A 19186-nucleotide genomic window follows, 5' to 3' on the forward strand; every position below is an offset into this window, starting at 1 on the left:
CGAGCAACGTATTTATCGTTCGCTAATAAGCGCAATTTTAAAAATATATATATATAAATACGAGTCTTTCCAATAGAGATCCTTCTCGACGAAAGAAACGTTGCTTATTGTGTGCACACGGCATATCTTTGCTGACGTGGCGCGTTCTGTCGTTCTCTTTATTACGTGGTGTACGTGACGGGCACCGCGATTACCGTATTACAGGATCTCGGTGAGCACCTTTTGCCTTTTTCTCGGCAAACATCCGCGAGCCACCGCCTCTGCACGGATGAAACATTGATGAGACGCGAAGACGTCTACCCCTTTCTCCGCTTCACAATTTCTTGGCATTGTGCTCGATAAAGAATTCTCTCTATCCCTCTATCTCTGAGTTACCGATTTTTCCTTACATTTTATTGATTATCGGCACAAAATACGGTAACTCGATGGCGCAGAGAACGAAATCTCTCGTTAGATGGGAAGATAAAGGAAATTCGCGATAATTTAATGTCTACCCGATCGGAAAAAAGTTTTTTTCGGTCGGAGGAGAGGCGATCTCCATATATCGGAGAATCCCGGCAGGGAATCGAGTTCATCTTTGTTCGACGCCGACATTAATAACGCCGATTATCCCGGGGATCGTTGGCGACGAAATGCATTCAATTACCGAAAAACGGGGATGGGGCGTGGGCGCAAAATCGTCGACGAGATAATCGCGTTTCCATCGGGATCTGGATGCTTCCCGCGGCAAAAATAACGCCGACGCGAGAATTAATCGTTTCTCCGAGTGGAGATCGACTCCGGACGGGATATTAAACGTTCCTTCCGAGGTTTCCCTCCTCCCCTCCCTTCTCATAATCCATCTCACGCAAAATCGTCGCAAAATCGGCGATGCTTTCGCGGGATAATCAAAAGAGCGACTCTAATGTTTTCGCTCCGTTACGCATCATTATCCGAAAAAACTTCTCGAACTTGAAATTCGTCGAGTCGAAGAGCAAGTTTGAAGGAATCCGTTCGATTTCCAAAAAAAAAACAATCCAAGTCTACTAGTTTCTTTTCTTTTTTCTCAGAAATTCTTCCAAACCGACACTCGTGAAACGAAGATTCCTCTTCCATCGTTCCAGAAAGCCTCTTCTTCCTCCTTCTCGTCGATTCGAACGAATCCACTCGCAACGGAGTATAATTTAGTAACTGGGAAGAGAGAGGAGGCAAGTCAAATGCCATTTGACTCGTTGTCCACGTCACCTTGCAAATTTATTCGAACAAATTCCTCCTCCTTCTTTTTAAATAAGCTCGACCGTCTCGAGACCGATTAAGCGGCACAAACGAGATCGTTCTCGTATTCCAGGGTGTTTACAACCGCGTTTACTCCACGGTGTGACGGTAATTATTGTTTTATCGAAATTAGTTCGAGGGGTTTGGGGGCGAAGCAACAAAGCTCGTTTCGAAAATTTGAGTTTATACGAGGTTTCTACGATAAATTGTTGCTCCTAATAGAGTTGATAATCGAGCGTTTCGCGGTTTTCAAAGTGTATCGTGATACGGTAGCTTGAAATCCTTGCCGTCGTTGCGATAGGCTTCGTCTGATCGGGCGGGAAATTTCGTGAAGTATTCTGGTTCCCAGTTCCCGCCACTCTCTTTGCCCGAATTTCGTTGGTAAACGGAACGAGCGATTTAAAAGATTATTCAAGCTTCGAGTAGTCATCGAACTAATTAAATATCACGGGAATCGTTCATTGTTAAGACTACTGCAGATCGATTGTGGGTAATTAAATTGAGGCATTCGTGAACGAGATTTGGAACAGATGAAGAATGTACAGTCATGAAACAAGGTAATCCATGGCCAAACGAGAGGATTTAAACGATTGTATCCGTGATCAAGATATTTATAGAAAAAGTAAATTAAGAGACAATTAAAATTTCGAAATTATCTACAATTATTCGATGCGTTGAAAATTTTGCTTATTTCGATTGAACAGTAAGATGGTAATCAATCGAGTAAAATAAGAATATACATATATATATATATATATATATATAGTGGAGCAAAATTATAGAGATTTATAGTAAAATACCTTTCGGATGGGAGAGAAACGACAAGTCGTTGTCGTTTAATTTTTGAAGATGCACTCGAGAGGAGGCATTAGCGAGTAGATTGGCCTCGGTGTACCGGCACAACATTTAATATCAGCCGCTTCCTTTGCCCCTCCAAATGAGCCACGCGATAACATCCTTCCCCGGAATTGCGCGCGCTCTCTTCTCTCTCTTTCTTCCAACGGAAATCACGTCCCGTTCCGTGTTCCATTCGTGCAATTTTGCGTGCAACGGAAATAGTTTAAAAGAAAGAAAGAAAGGACGGTACACGCCTTCGTATACCTTCGTTCCCTCCTCTATTTGCCTTTATGATCAGGGGAGAAACACTTTGAGCCAGCAGGATCGAAGCTGAATCGAGTTAATCCCAGCAAACTCGGTCCGGCCGGTACGAATGCGTGCGTTCGCGTTCTTCGGTGACACGGCTCGCTCGAAAATTGAATAAACATTCGAGCTGGCTGCCGCGACAAATTTCACCGCTCCCCAACCGAGAATTTCGGATTACGTGACCGGGATACGCGCTTCTCGTCCCCGGATCTCGCCGAGGAAGACGAACGCTTCCGGCCCCGGATTCGAGAATTCGCCTCTGTGTGAAAAACCTTCCAGTCGATAAATGAACGAGTTTATTTTCGAAGGAGAAGGAGAGAGCAGTGTTTCGTTGAGGGGGGGATCGAACAAGAATATAGAAAAATCCTCTGCTCGAATATTTTTAGATAAGTAGGGGAAGTGTTGAGGAAGAAAAGGGATCAACGCTGTTCCAGAAGGAGTAGAAAATGTTCGATCGACGTAACATGGATATTTGTTACTTTAACGTTCGAATAACGAGCGTGATATTTGAAAATTTATGCGCTTTGCTCACCGTGTAATAATTACGTCTACGAGCTTGAATTAACTTGAATCAATCTTCTTGTTTATTTCCGATAAGGAAATTCCTTTCCTTTTTAAATATATATATTCAGTAATAACGAAGAAATGGATGCTATAACGATTATATATAACGATTAAAGTATAAAGTCTCTTCGATTTTGTTTTAAACAGTTCCGTTAGCCTCTCGAAATACGTATTTTCCCGTTCTATCCTCAATATATAATCTTAATGTGATTTATCATTGCCAGCTTTTCGGCTCACGGCTCCTTAGGGATCGGCCACCTGAATGAAGGTAGACAGGGGCTGGATTTGCCATTTCTCCAAATTTATCCACCCAATATCACCATCTGTCCAATCTCTGTATCCCTCGAATCAACACGAATCGGTACGAATGTCCATCCTCGACCGAGATCGAAAAGATTTTTCGTTTCGTAAGATTGTACACTACACTCCTTCTTCTAATTTCTTCTAATTTCGACTCCGTTCTATATATTTAATTTTGTAAATCTCGACTCTTGCAAGAGGAGCGAGTATTCGCCATAACACGTGGAACGAGCATTGAAATTGAGAAGAATGGGAGAGAGGGAGAGAAGATTGACCTTCGTTTTGCGAATACGACGGATCCGAGGGAAAACCGAGTCGGTTGTGTTTACTCGAGGTAAACAACCGTTGCTGTTTAATCATTCCTGCCCTTCCAGTCCGACAATCGTTGCGCACAATACGACCTCCTCCGCATCGACTTGTCACGCTTAGAACAGCAACGTTACGGAACTCGCTCGCGTGTTCCTTTGTCCGTGAGTGAATCGTTGAAAAAAAAAAAAAGAAAAAAGTTACGAAACAATTTCTGAAGGGACAGGGAAGAAAAACAAAGGGAGAGAGAGAAATGGAAATATTCGAAAACGGAAATGGCTACGTTGGATTTGGAGAAGGGAAAAGAAAAAGGAGAAAAAAAAAAGAGATGGAGACGAGAAAAATGAAAGAAATGGAGTGGGCAGGGGGCTGGATTATGCAAATCTCGCGCGCAGTTACAGCTGGAACGAGGCGAGTTAACGGGGGAAAGTAGTTTGGGCGAAAGGGAAAGGGGATATGGAGTCGCTCAAGGGATTTAATGAGATTCGGGTTGATCTGCGCTGTTAACACGGCTCCGTTAAAAAATGCCAACACGGCAGTGAGAGATCTCGCTCGTGTTACAACACCAGTGGGAGAGATAAACGTCCTCCGTCTATTCCTGCAGGAGGAATCGATGCTTGTCTCTTGGTGGACGACTCGGTTTCCATTTTAATCGAATATCCGGAAATTTCGTCGAATAATTTTCTCGATATACTCGTTATTAGATCGCGAAATGATTTGATCGAAGTAAAGAATATATAAAACGGTAAGAAAGAATGTATTTGATAAACTACGTCGTACAGATGTGGATCGTGCCGATGCCTTTGCTCTACTGCGCCAAGCTCGCGTCGTACGACGCGAAAAGGAAAACAAACGAAACGGAATCGAAACAAGGACGCGCGTATAAATATACACGAGATATACACTCGTCTCGTGTTTATTTCTCGCGTGGATGTAATTCGGAAGAAGTTTCGAACGATCGATAACGATCAAATTCGCAACGGCATGATGAATAATTTTCTCGCTCGACCCATTATCGCGGCATCTCCTCGCTTCGCTAACTTCTTCCCTGTCGACCGACTTAATAACCTCTTCTGTTCTCCAACAAAAGGCTCCGAAAGAAATAAATTATGGCCCCCCGAGCGACCCGGATACCTCCTATTCCTCGTCAAAACGAACGATTCGTCGAACGTTTGCAAAAAAAGGAGAAAAACGTTGAACAAATAAAATATTTATATTTTAAAAGCGTAAATTCGACACGTTCGCTCGTTCAAACACGTTATATATAGGAGAGATAAACTGGACAAATTATCCCTCCGCGCGATTTATTTGCTTGGTTATGATATATTTCGGGTGGAGGAACGTGTTATGGAGGCAGTTTCGACGATAGTCACCGGTTAAACAAGAGGACAAGCAAGAAAAGGCTAACAGAAGAGGAGAAACGGAAGGTGCACGAAGAAGCAAGAACGTTGGGATGGAATACGTAATCATTCGCTCTAGAATCTCGCTTCGGGCGTTCAACGATTTTCTTCCTTCGCAAATCCGTGCCCGCTCTCGGCTTCTCGGCGAGATCAATGACGTGAGGTGGGTATCAACGTTCCGCGATCTTATTCTCGTCCCAAACAATGGCAAAATCATCGATACTACGAATCGATCTAAACCGCTTAAAAGATTTAAAAAAAAAAAATCATAAGTAAGATACTTTTCGAGAAAAGTGAGCAACTTTTTAAAGGAGCGAAAAAGAAATTTTATATGTTCAAAAGTATAAACTTGAGAATAATCGATCTTAACGAGTATTTTCCTCTTTTGAAAAACGAGACTGCTACTCAAACGAACAACCAAGAAATCTTACGTGTTCGAAAATATCACAAATACCTTCGATAATTTCCTTTCTGTAAAATCACGAACCTACGATTCTTCTTCGATACGCTTAAGAACGATCGATCTCCTCTAATATTCTCCACTTATTATTGCTTAAGAAATCTTAGGTTCGATAATTCTATCTTCGATACGCTGAAGAATCTCACGACGGGTCTCGCTCCTTACGAGTATTTTCCGTGGCAACTACGTTAACGGAGGTTAACAGAGCGATTCGAAAAAACGAGAGAAACGAAGAATCGTGAAAACTCTGTCGCGTTGATCGTGGCGCGGTTTATTTGGCGACGATGTTCCGCGAATCCCTCGAGCCAACGAGCCGAATGCTCCGCGATTACGGTTTTGGGAGACGGTCGGTGAAAAGGTCGGGATTGCACCCGGTTAAATTCGGGCGGAGGGGCAGGAGAGCCGAACGAAACGAGTGTCGCTCCCTCAAAATTGAACGCTACGAGGCAGCAACCTCGTTTCCACTTAACTATCATCTTGCATGATATTGCTAGATCCGAGGGTGGAAAGACAAATAACGGCGGATGTAGCCGGGCGACGTTATTTCCTCGAGACGATCGAAGCGCCCGAAAACTTTACCGATCGCGCAATAAAAAAGAAGAAAAAAAAGACGGTTCCAAAGAAAATGGGAATTCCGTAAATTTCAAAATTGCGATAAATCTCGCTGCATTCTTTCGCTATGCGCCATTGTTCGCGAGTTTGAAGCAGAAACCTTTTGTTTCGACCGATTTTAAAAAGGTTTTCCGAAAATTTATGCGTTATCTTGCTGTTATGCGGAGGGGGGAATATCGCGCTCCATTCGCTCGAGTATCATAAATTAAGGATCGCGCATCGAACCACGATGTGTCGAAGTTGGAGATGGAAAATCTTTTAATCCGACCGCCGCCCCATTAATCATACGTACATACATACGTACGTACGCTCTCTTCCCTACGGAGGATGGAACCGGATCTGGTTGGACGGTTATCTTTCGTACGGGAAATGGGAGAGGCGAAACGATTCTTGCACTCGCGTGTCGGCGAAGGCGAGGCAGACGGCATGAATGAATGATTCGCGAAACGTTATTAACGCTCGCCTCGTGCGTAGTAAGGGAGAGGGCACCGTTTAGTTTTCAAAGGCCCCCCTGGGTGATCGTGGCGGTTGAACTAGTTTCGCCCCTAGTTTTGCCTCGGATTAATCTAAATTAATGTTCGCGCCTGACCGATCGCTAAACCAATCGAAACTTTCCAACCAGACTTTCGTTAATGCTTTAATCGACCTACACCCTTTCCACGGTACCTTTTATACTCGCGAAGAAACGTTTGACGTTCTTAAGAATAATCCTTCGATTCGTCGCGCGTGCTTTCACTTTCGGTAGAAAATTTGATAATCAGAATATTAATCGATAAAGCTCGTCTATCCAGCTTCTCCTTCCTTTGATACTAACTCGATGCAAGAATCCTTAACAATCCTGCGAAAGAAGAGCGGCCTTCGAATAATGTACGATGAATTTTCCACGTGAAATCGTTATAATATTGTTATAATATGCATCGATCCTTTTCAGGAATTCCAGCGCGATTTTCACGACGACGCGATTCGAGCGTATCGTCTAATCGGATCCGTTCCTCCCTGCTGCGATTAATTGTTTAGAGATATCGATATCGAATCGAAAGGGGAAGCGGAACAACGCCGCCGTTTCGATTAAGACTGCCGCATTATCACGCCGTCTAAACCCGCCCCGTCCGGATAGCTGGCTTCCTCGGCTAATCCTTGGCCCGGATTAAGCAAATTAATCGGCATCGACCGGCGCGAATCGGTTCAATATCGGTACACGTGTAATCCGTTCGCTCCTCGATTCTAATTTTAACCAGAGGGCAGAGTCCGAGCGTGGAGACCGCGGGGACGGTAATTAGAGTCGATCGAGTTTCACCCAACGCAAATGCTTTGACGGGCGGGGAGAATCCATATTTGCGCCTGGCAAATAAATGTTACGATATTCATAGAGAATTCCGGATCCGATGGAATTTCTGGAAACGCAGCTTCGAAACGCCGCCGATCGAATAATCATCAGCCTTAATGAACCGTAATCGAACGAAAAACGATTCGATTTCGATTTCGAATTACGCCTCTATTTCGAAATTTCGTTTCGTAGATCCCAAGTTTTTTCGCGATATTCCCAATCCTTCCATCGGTTTCGAAACCTTTTTCCAAGAAGCCTCGAACTTATCAATTCTCAATTTTACTTCCAATAGTTTTTTTTTCTTGGACAAGAATAATAAATCGTCTCGTACGCAACGCCCTTCTCTCTCTCTCTCCGTTTCATTAGCGGGGAGGGCAGGTTGATATTCCACGTTATTAGTTCTCGATTAAGAAAAAGGTTTCTCCTTCTATTCGAGATCGTATCGACGATCGTGCAACGTCATTTCTCATCAAGCGACCACGACTCGACGCACGTTTCGACGCGTGAAAAGAAGTGAACTCCGTTTAAGGACGTAATTATCGGTGGAATCGATCTTACGAGGTCAGAGCCGCGTTAACTCGTCGCGCGGCTCGACGGCGATACGACAATGGGCTCGCAATTACGCCACGTCTTCGCCATTGCCGACCGATCAACCGTCGTTGATGCTTCCCAAAGAGATCCCATTCATTCCTCCTTATCGCTTTTCCAAACAAGAAATTATCGATCGCTGCATCGATAAATCGATAAATCGTCCACCAGTGAAACGCGCAACACGCAGCGCTATGAAAGGTACGCAGGACGAGGGAAAGATTCGACGAAAACGATCACGATTTCTCGTTGAATCGTTACAAACACCGGCAAATCGATCGTAACATTTCTTCCACTTTCTGTCATGTATCTACGATTCTATTTGGAATATCGAGGAGGAGAAATGTCACGTTTTATCGTATTTGGGGCGAAAATAGTTGATTCAAATAATCGTTATAATTGCTCGAACGAATTTCTAGACCAAGGTAGAATTTTTCAATTCGTAACTGGGAGCGAAAACAATGATTTTCGAGATAGCGGGGCGGAAAGAAACGAACGGGTCGGGTAAATAGAAGTTCATTTCTGGCGGTGATTCGCGCGAGAAGCGGAAGCGGCGGCGGTCCAGGTCCGCTTTTCACGCGATATTGACGCAGCGGGGGTGCGGAGGGGTGCCTGCAAATACGTTCCGCGCGTTTATTCGCACACCTTTGTATTTACATAACCGAGGTCGTCGCCTGTCAACGATATGAATTAATATCGATGTCGAGGCGGGTGAAAAGAGTTGCGGTTCGAAATAATCCCCGTGGGGGCCGAATGAAAATTTCACAGAACGGAACATCACACGTTCCCCCTCTCCTCTTGATCGACGCGTCCCAACTTATTCCTTCCACTCTACGCCCGCCTTTCGGAATTATAAGCGTATAAACATACGATTCAATCGAGTATTTTAATCGAACGAATCCGATTTCAACCCTTGTATCAATCGCCTCCTCCTTCTCCATACCTGTTGTTCGAGTTGGGTAGATTTGCTGCGTGAACGGATGGGGCGTTTTGCACCGAGATACGCACAGGTATGTACAATTGCCAAATCGCGTTGTGATTTTAACGATGATTTTAACGGGGGAGGAGTGAGTAATGAAACGCGTTGCCAATAAAACTGCGGACCGTTCACGGTAATCGCGCGGCAACGACACTGCTCGCCGGCGAACAGATCGGCGTGAATTTAATGGTTCAGAAAACGACACCTATTTAGAGAATCTATTCCATTTCGAAGACTTGGACTAACGACCGAGGGAAACATTTACTTGTTCCACGATAAACATTAATGGAGCAGCAATTGGGAGGATTCTCCACGAGAAGTATCGTGAGGGGGGAGTTTGTCCGTTTTCCTGTCCCACTCTTCTCCGTTCAACCAGCCCCAAAAAACGGTCGATAGATGCCATCGACAAAAATTAAGAACGTATCTTCCTCGAGGAAGAGCGAAGGTCAAATTTTGGACTTGGAAAAGGGAAAGGTTAATTTTCTTTTTATTACTGTAATGTGTTCCGTATGCAACGAGACAATTTCAAAATAAATATATTCAAAGTACGGAACAGAAGAAAAGTATCTAGTAAGGTTTTCTACAAATCCAAAAAACGTGTCACGGTCGATAGATGCCATCGACAAGTCAAGTTTTGGAGGCAATTTGAGACAATTTCAAACACAATTCAGGAAATTCGGCCTACTAGCCGAGAAAAATCTATTCCATTTCGAAGACTTGGAGCAACGATCGAGGGAAACACGTACTTGTTCCGCGATAAACATCAATGTAGAGCACCAATTATGAGAATTCTCTTGGAAGAAAAGTATCGTAACGTTTTCTCCAGAATAATCCAAAAACCGTGTCACGGTAGAACGCATCCTCGTCGTTACACCGATGAAAGGACGAATAGAAAATTTTCTATTACGCGTGTGTGTTCCCGGAACGGAGCGCATTCAAGACAATTTCAAGATAAATATTGACGGTGGTGGAAAGAGCGAGTATAATTCAGCGAGACGGGTCGCTGTTTACGACGCTGCCCGGTCGTCCGCGTTAACGATGTTCACACCGGTTTTGGCAAGTCGACGAATAATTCAGCGCTTTAATTACGGGCGCGGAGCCGGAGGGTAGCTCTATATTTCGCAGCCCCCGATACACGTCGGCAATGCTTCTTCTCGCCGACGGCTAGACAAGCTTCTTGTATTTGTTATGATCCCGTCACGAAAATGGAGCGGAACTTTGCGCGCGTCAATTTCCTATCCAACCCCCTCCTTCCTTCTTTCCACGTCGCTCGAACCGAGGACGACGAAACGTTTCCCTTATCGGATAGGAATTAATTACCCTACGATTTCGAGGGCTCCTCGAATTCTATTGTGACATCCCGTGGCAGCTAAAGAGAAATCGAGACGGTGGCAATTGTATGATTTCGAGAGAGTCTATTCTCCTTCCTTCCCTCCTCTCAGACTGTAATTATATCTCTTCGAGCGACGAGGGATAGGTACCCTACAAATTTTACGGAATTACCGTTCTTACGATTGATCTCGCTACAGATGCTCCAGTTGATACAAATTAATCGAGCTTCTTTCAAGTAGGAACGTTAATGTTCGGAGAAATAAAGAAAACTCTATGGGACGGAAATTAGACAAATTTTGTATATATATATATGTTAAAATATTACTCAAGAAACATTAACTGCTGCATAACTATGTACTAACAATTTATTAATCGATACGTTTCAAAGAGGAGATTAAGTTTACGTGGATGAAATTGTAAACTTGGAATACGCCTAGCATTCTCGCATAATTGATACCAGTGAGTACGCAACAGCGCATCGTCGTGGCAATCGTCAAGATTCATAATTCACCGACTCGCCTCTCCCGATTATGCAAACCAACGAAACGCGTCGTCTCGGTCCAAAGAGCGAGACTGAGAAACGAGCGGAAGCTCGAAATTGAAACGGAAAAGCTAGCAGAAAAAGCTGTTTCCGCGAAGGTTCGAGAAACTTGGCGCGATATGAACGAGCTTAATCGAAAAGGGGAGGAGGAAGAAATGAATTTTAGGAGGCGCGAAAAATTGTTTCTCCCCGAGAGGACGTTTTAAACGAGGATTCGCGAGAATACATCGCGCCATATTTCCGCAGGCCGATAAAGCAAAATTTCTACGACGCGTCGTATATCGCGCCACCGGAAAACCCTTCTATATTCGGCCTCCCGACGTTAGCCGTTATTTAGAAACCGAGATTTAATAAGCGCGCGCGCACAACCGGCCTGGCAACCGGTGCAATCGCGAGGAACCGTTATTCAAAGTCTGCGACGCTTCCGGTCTCACATCGATCTCGTTCCCTCCGCGCCAACTCAACAAAATTCCTTCCTTCTTCAAACGAGTTCGAGTTTATACGCGACCCGGCCCTTGTTATCATCGAACAGAATCGACAGAATCGAACGGATTCGCGGCGAAACGCAGAGGGGCGGAAGGACAGTTTGATTGTTTTTCTTTTTTTTTTTTTTTTTCCCCCATATCGCATCGATACTCGATACTCGATATCGAGAAAGTAACACGAGAGAAAAAAAACGGTAGCAATGTTGGCTGCAGAAACACTAGACGGCGGGAGGGAGAGGGTTTGGAAAATTGGAAAAAGATTATCCCTCGCGCGAAATGATTCGATATGGTTCTCGAATTACTGGAGCAGCTCGTTGCTCGCGACTCGTTTCGAAGAACGAAAGAATGGGCCAAACTGGGGACCGTTGATTCCCGATCAACATTAGCCCGGCCGAATAATACATAAGGGTGAATACCGCGGAAGAAGCTTTGATTTGAATCTACACCGGCTGTAAAGTTCATTAGATTTAAATATTTATGAGATCGGGGGTGGAGAGGCAGGTCCCAGGTCAATTTGAAGCTGGAGAAGGGAAACGACTTTGGTTCTTTATTCCCGCGGGACGGAGAGAACCAGTCTGTCCTCCTCTCTCCTCCTCCTCTCCCCTGGTAAGCGTTGCAAAAGTTTCCCGGATTACCAAAGAGGACCACTCCCCAAGACAAATGCCCGATTTAATTGGCCGAAGAAGCGCTCCCCTCTTCGATTCGAACGCGAATTCCGGAAAACGCGACTCTGTAAACGTTTAACGTCTTGGATTCCGCCGCATTCCGCATTGCGGATCGGTTGCACCGCGATCGAAAAGCCGAGGCACGCCAATTTCGTAAACACTGCAATTTCGTTAATTAACCCGGGAGAAAAAAAAAAAGAAGAAGGAAGGGAAGGGAGGGAGGATCGTTACGAGCGAGATTTCCTCGAGCGATTCGTTTCTATGGTCTCCCCTTAAAAACAACCGACTTTAAATTTCCCCGCACGACTTTCAACATTGGGACAGAAATTGAAATTTATCCCATTTATTCCTGTTCCGAATTCGAATTTACGATTCTCTTGCACAACCTAACGTCGGCCGTGAACTTTGCGTGATTTAAATCGAGAATTTCACCTTTCTGTATATTTCACTTCGAAACAGAGTCCATAAGGTCGCAATCTTGGTCGGAGGAAAGGTATCCGATACCGTTCACTTTTGAAGCGAAAGATACGCAGCGTATCGAATCACAATTTCGCAATAAGTTGACGAAAAATTTGCAAAGATACGTTCGATATCGTCCACAACGCGTTACAGTTTCCAGCGTGGAAAGGTATTCAAAATTCGCCATCTTCGCCGTGAAAAAGTAAGTGAAACACGGAGCAGTATTTTCAATATCACAATCCTCCCCGCGAAAAGATAGAAAAGTTTCATTGTAGTAAAAGATACACGATATATCGCCCCCGATATCACAATCTTCGCCATGGAAAGACTTTATCCAAAAGATACACACCGTCCATCATTTCAAATATCCATAATCTTTATCGTAGCAAGATCCGCAAAATCCAATATCGTTCGCATTCTTGTCACGCAAAATGCAAGAGAACGTACCGCCCCTTTCCGCTCGACGACTTTTTTCGGGCGAAATAGCAACTCGAGATGATTTTGCGCGTGTGACAAGCGTCTTACAAGTGGCATAAAATGATCTTTTACGTTTCTTAATAAAAAAACAAGGAATCTAATTAATACTGCGCTTTTATTAATAGGAGATAATTTTTTCGCGCTTACTTGAGGATATGATACGAACCACTTGGGGATTGTCGCGTTTTGTATTTTTTTTCCCAATAGATTCTCTCTTGTCAATTCGTAATACAAATAATTCGATCCATGTATCTCATCCTTCGGATTCAGATTCAAATAGTGAATAAAACCAGCACAATAAGTAAGTATATTTTTAATTATACATTTAAAAACTATAATTTTGTTTCGTTCTTTTTCATTTTTATTCCAGTAATTTATTGATATCATATCATACGTTTTATTTTTCTATATATATATTTTTTATATACTCGATTACTATGTATTTTCTCTTTTATCCTATACCAATTAAACGCAATACTAATTTTTATTCAATTACACATCTTTACGTTATATCCATTTTTAACGAAATAACAAATTATAATAAAAATATTTCAATACCCCAAAAATTAAATCTCAAATATATAAACTCGAAATCGGGGGGAAAAAATAATTTTGTCCAATTAGCTCCTATTACCTCGTTGCTTGACTCGCCTCTCTGCTTGCGAAAAGGATACAACACATACATTTTCGGGAGCACATCCGAAGATTAAACGCGCAACTTATCCCCTCGCCAACGCCGCGTACACCTCTCGGCGTCGAAATTCCATCGAATTCCAATTTGAAAATGAAGCCGCCAAGCATCGCGGCTTCCTGGACAAATGGTCCCCGTACACCGTTCCGTGTGCACATATGTAGACAGACCCTTGGTGATCGAACGTAAATTTGCCCCGGTGGCAGGATTCCTCCAAGGCGTGGAGGCGGATTCGTAGGGGCGGTGGACGGACGGCCGGTTTCCTGGGGGATTGCGGGGCGGTTTGATGGACGGGCCGATAAAACTTTAGCAACCGCGTAAATCAAGGGGGAGAGGTGGATGGGAGAACGGGGGCACGACAGGGGGAATTAAGACGACGACGACGACGCCTCGCCGCCCCGACTTCTCCTCCGCGATCGGGACGATAGATCTCTTCGGGCCCGTTGGGGCTTCGTCCACGTTTTGCAGAGTCGAGTTATCGCGGAGGAAGGGAGAAGGATCCCTTCTTTCGAGTCTTCTTACTTTTGTGAACAACGCGTGCTTTCCATCGATGGGCCTCCACGTGGACTTATCACGCAAAGTAATTATATTTCAGGAGATGGAGAGAGAGGAGAGGGAAGGAAAAACGGGGATGGTCGAGGCCATCCGACCAACTTTACGGCCGACCGTTTCCGCGAATGCGATTACACAGCTCAACTTTCAATTTAGCCAAACGAACGCAATTACCTCGAGTAATTCCGCCCTGCTATTTTCTAATCGGCCGCCACCGGAGTTTTCAAAACGAAAGGACGGAAATGGGAAGGGATTCTCGCAAGCAGGGGTGAGAAAGGGGGAGAGGCGTCGGAATTTAACCGTAATTTCGCCGCGTTACTCGATGAGAAAAAGATAGCAAGGATAACGATCACGCAATAATTAATATTACAGGAGATTGTTAAATGTACGTGCTTTTTTAATACACATATCGTGTCTAACAGAGCACGATGTGATGTTAGAACAAAACTATTCAAGTGTTTGACGATCAGATTAAGACGCGCTCACCCTGAGACTCTCTTCACCGGTGAACCTCAGAAAATCCCTTCCTAGTTCGAGAGGATCTCAGTGGCTGACATCCTCGAGTTAGAGAAAGCTTCGCTCCAGCCAGGCTCAAGTGTGTCAAAAATAAACAATTATACGAGTATCGACTCTTTGTTTAAGCTTAATAATAATAATAATAATAGGAAAGGATTTTCACGAAGAATTTGTTCGGAGGAATAAGCTGTTTATAAATTCTAGCGAGCGATAAGTGGCGATATCGAGCACTTTCTTCTGGATAAGATCGCGAGAATCTTATGTTTCGGAGTCTCCCCGATTTTCCCTCTTCTCTCTTTCCCATTCTATCGAAGGGGGTTGGGAAGAGAGAAGAGAGAAAACAAAGATTCCTCTCCTAACGTGGCTAATGGCTTTAAGAGAAGCACGGTTCGGATGCCACGTAGATTGTTAGGTTCCTCTTTACAGCTCGCGGATAATTCACCAGCGTGGAAACGAAAGAAGGTTTGGAAATAAAATTTCGAGCGAGACGGTGGCGGTGAATCGTGCGAAGGTAGCGAACAAGGGAAATTTCTTACGTACTTGAATCCTCCCCAAACTGTTGACCGTCCACGTAACTCCGATACTCGAAATACTTGGCAAGTTGATAAGAACTCACAACTTTCCGGAGAGCATCGCCTCGAAATTCGAAACAGAGAGGGTTGAAACGCAACAACATTCCACGAGCGCGAGACAATTTTCGAAACTCCCGACAAATTTCTCGTCTTCCGCTTTATTTCGCGACTCCTCATCACCTTCTCTTCCCCTCTTCCTTCTTCTTATATTCGAACGGGGATACCCGTCCAACGAATTATTCCCGCCGCAAGCCTTTCTCGCAAATCTTTCTTCTTTCGAGTGACTCGAGCCGAGCGCAAACGCGTTCGACTTCTCGATCTCCTAATTCGCGCGGAAACTTCCGATTTCCAACTGCTTCAATTTTCCAAAGAGTAAATTTCAAAGAGTAGAAACATCCCTCTCTCTCTACGATCGATTCTTTCGCAAGAGATTACGTGGTCGAGGTATTAAAACACGGCGAGCAATAGCATTGTCCCGGCAGCTCGATATTTTTCTCGGCTTAAGATAAAACTGCAATACAACGCCTGTTCGGCGAAATCCTACTTATCGAAGTAATCAGCGCGAAGCCATTCGAGAGCAGCTAACGGAAAGGTTCTCGTTGCTTTCTTATCTCGACCGCTGGTTTCAGAAAGCCAATTGCGAAAGAAGGAGAATATAGCGAGGAGCTAGGAACCGACGCTGTGTTTTCCTTGTTTTTATTTTACTTTTTCTATTGTTCTTCTTCTTTTATTTTTTCTCGCCACGGAAAATAATCGAAACCAAGTATTCCTCGACATCCCCTCTCTCCTCCAACATTCTCATTCCAGTGACAAATCTAAAAAAAAAAATCTAAAAAGAAAAACGAACGTGATTTTCGCGTCGTTTTTCGTACTGTATCCGCGAAGAGAAAACGAAAGGTGGGTTGAAACACGTGGAACACGACGCGTTACGAAGACATCATTTTTCATAGCTGGTCACAAAGTGTATTCGTTACATAATATATACACCTATTCTCGTAATTGCGGCAAATTCCGACAATGACTGGTGGAAGCACATTGTTAACGATACGTGGGAACGACGCGATCCGAAAGATAAAAAAAAGGGGAGGGGATGATGGATTAATCTCCTCCGTCTGTTCGAATATTCCATATCGGATGTTCGTCGAGCGAACGGGCGAATGATAGAGAGCAGAAGAAATCGAACGCGAGACGGGTGGCGAGTTGTCAGCCAGCTACCATAATTATCATCATCGCACCTGCACCTGCATTTATTATCCGTTGGTTGGCTGACTAATGGGCTCTTTTTTTACCACCGATCCCTCCAAGGAAACTCCATCCAACTACGGTGCGGATAAATCGTCGGTGAAAGGAATGACGAATTATCGGGAATTAATTCAACGGGGCCAGTGATGCGTCACTGGATGGGAGGGGGATGGAGAAAAAATAAATGGCGAAAGAGAAGTTTAATGGCTCGCCACCATCTAGATAATGCATACGTGTACGCATAAACGAATGAGAAAAAATGGTCGATTCGTGAAGAGAAGAGTTTCCTCCGGATGGGAAGAGAAATAACGCTCTCCGTTTTCCCTTTCCTCTCCTTCTTTTCCCTATGATTCTTTTACGAGTTTAAAAATACGAGGTAAAAGTGGACCAGCGCGTGGGAAAAAGGGATTAACGATAATTTACAGGGCGAGGGTGATAATGATAATATAGGGATTTCGTTTCGATCGAGAGCCAAGGGGAAGAAGAAAAATAATAAAACAGGGAGACGCTCCCCCCTCTTCCTCTCCGTCCAACCATTTCTCTTCCGTCCAATCGACGATAAAGATATAAATGATTCCCCACTAAAAGTTTATTTCATCAGGGGTATACGTTTAAGAATCTTCCTTCCATCCCCCTTAAGCTACTCCCTGACAGCCAACGCTTCTTCTTTATCATTCCCCCCTCCCTCCCCCCTTTATTATTTCTAATTACGTCCGCGAGCCCCGCTTTTAAATAAAAGCAAGCCGTTTCGCTCGCCGGCGAGGAGCCGGCCCGAAAGCCCTTAAGGTGAACATAAATTACCGTTCCCGGTAAAGAACAATTCCCAGAAAATTAATTTAACCGCAATATATTTGCGGCTTAGATTCACCCCTGGGAGCAGCGTGGGGGAGCCAAGGGTAGGAGGAGGGAGAAACAAGGTTACGTAATATCTGCCACGGTTTGTTTAACTCTCCCTCCCCGATCGATTCCCCCGGCTTTCTTATTGTCCACGCCGCGGAATTACAGCAAAAAAATCGCGCGGAAATAATTACTCCGACTCAGCCATTAATGCGAAAGCCTTGAGGAAGAACGAAAACGAGTAAACTGGGGGAGAGAACGCGGGGCTCTCCCCCAACTTCCTATCCCGCTACACGTTCGACGCAAATATTACCCGCCGCTAATCGAGCCATCTCAGCCGTTAAAAGCTTCCCCAACTTTCCTCCCTCCAACTTCGACCAGGTAAGTTTAGGTATCGGAAAGACGTGGCCGATTTACGCTTACTCCTCGATAATTGACAGCGATGGAGCATCGAAATTACTTTCGATCGATACTTTTTCAGTTGTTCTTTAGTTCTTTTTGATGATATAAAAGTAAAAAATAAAAATCTCGAGGGTGAGCAAAATCTCGATCCCTTTGAATCGATTCGAAATATTCGTTAATAATAACATTGGAAATATATATATGGATCCTGTTCCATCGAGTGATAAAACGGTGGCACGTGTCAACGCCGGACGTGATTTCATTCGGTTCTCGCACTATCCACTGTGCAGTCACGATTATTCCGTCGCTTCGATGCTTCATCTCGCGCGATTTCATAAATCCTAGTTCGCCGTTTCGATCATCGATTCGTTTCACGGGTTGAACATTTCTCCAATTTGTTCGCTCGTTGCATCGAAATAATAATTGTCGCGTTCGCTTCACCGCGCAACTCTTAGCGGTGGAAATTACTCGTAAACGATCCTCTCTTAATCTAAACCGAGCCGGCACGCGTGGAATATTTAGAGGAAGAGAACTTCTCTCTCACGCACATTTTCCCCACGTAACCGTGCAATATCTCGGCCAGAAATATGTGTACTCGTCCTCTCCTCCGAGATACCGAGGGAGAGGGGGCATAAATTCGTGGAGAAGCCGCGTAAACGCGCGATAAATGACGGCGTAGCGGAGGCAAGGTTGCTCGTTTAATCAAAGAAAGATCGAGGATCTACCTACGTTCCGTTGGTAGACGGTAAAGAGGGAAGAGAAGAAAGGAAGAACGAGTTCTCTCCTTTTCCTTTCGACCGAAAATGAAAAAGTTCTTTCACCCGGCAACGACGTTTACGATTCCTTCCAATAAAGTCGCGTTCCATCCGAGTCGACTCGTGATTCTCTCGCTCTTTACATTCGGTCCGTTGCACGACCCGAAGAAATCGAATTACCCCGAACAGCTTTGCCCTCTTTCCGAAACGCACCGAGCACGCTTTTCCCGTTTCCTTTTTTTTTCTTCTTCAACGATTCCAGAGATTTCTCAAGAAGGTAGACGCGGTAGAAAGTGCAAGCAACGAGAAATACAGGAATACAGTTTGGCGAAACGAGAGGCGAGCAATGGACCCCGAGATAACTAGATTTCAGTTAACTCGGGTGACGACGAAATCACGAGATCACAGCGTTTAAGCGTAAACTGCCGTATAATTACGATAACGTTTATCAAGTATGCTTAAGAAGACAGTAATGCCAATCCTGCGAGGAAAAGAATAACGTCGTTCCATTTTCGTTATTGTGCTACAATTAATAAATGGTCATTTTTAATTTATCGTCGCTAAAAGCAGCCTATTCGTCGATTCGTCCGTCGTTAATTCCGGGAGAGGAATCCCGAGGACGAGGATATCGCGAGCTTTACAACGTTTTAATCGCTCTCCACGATCACCGCGAACCGCGCACGGCGACGTCTCTGCAAATATTTGCCAGATCCGCTATGGCGAAAAT

The 19186-nt window shown here is 44.4% G+C and overlaps 1 protein-coding gene across 2 annotated transcripts in view; it reads right to left on the reverse strand.

Annotated features, from left to right (window-relative positions):
• The window catches only part of LOC108002915 (REPTOR-binding partner), a 149027-nt gene that overhangs the window by 46586 nt on the left and 83255 nt on the right, over nucleotides 1–19186 (reverse strand). The window lies entirely within an intron of this gene.

The sequence above is a fragment of the Apis cerana genome, linkage group LG2, assembly GCF_029169275.1.
Source record: "Apis cerana isolate GH-2021 linkage group LG2, AcerK_1.0, whole genome shotgun sequence".
In the NCBI taxonomy this organism is placed as follows: domain Eukaryota; kingdom Metazoa; phylum Arthropoda; class Insecta; order Hymenoptera; family Apidae; genus Apis; species Apis cerana.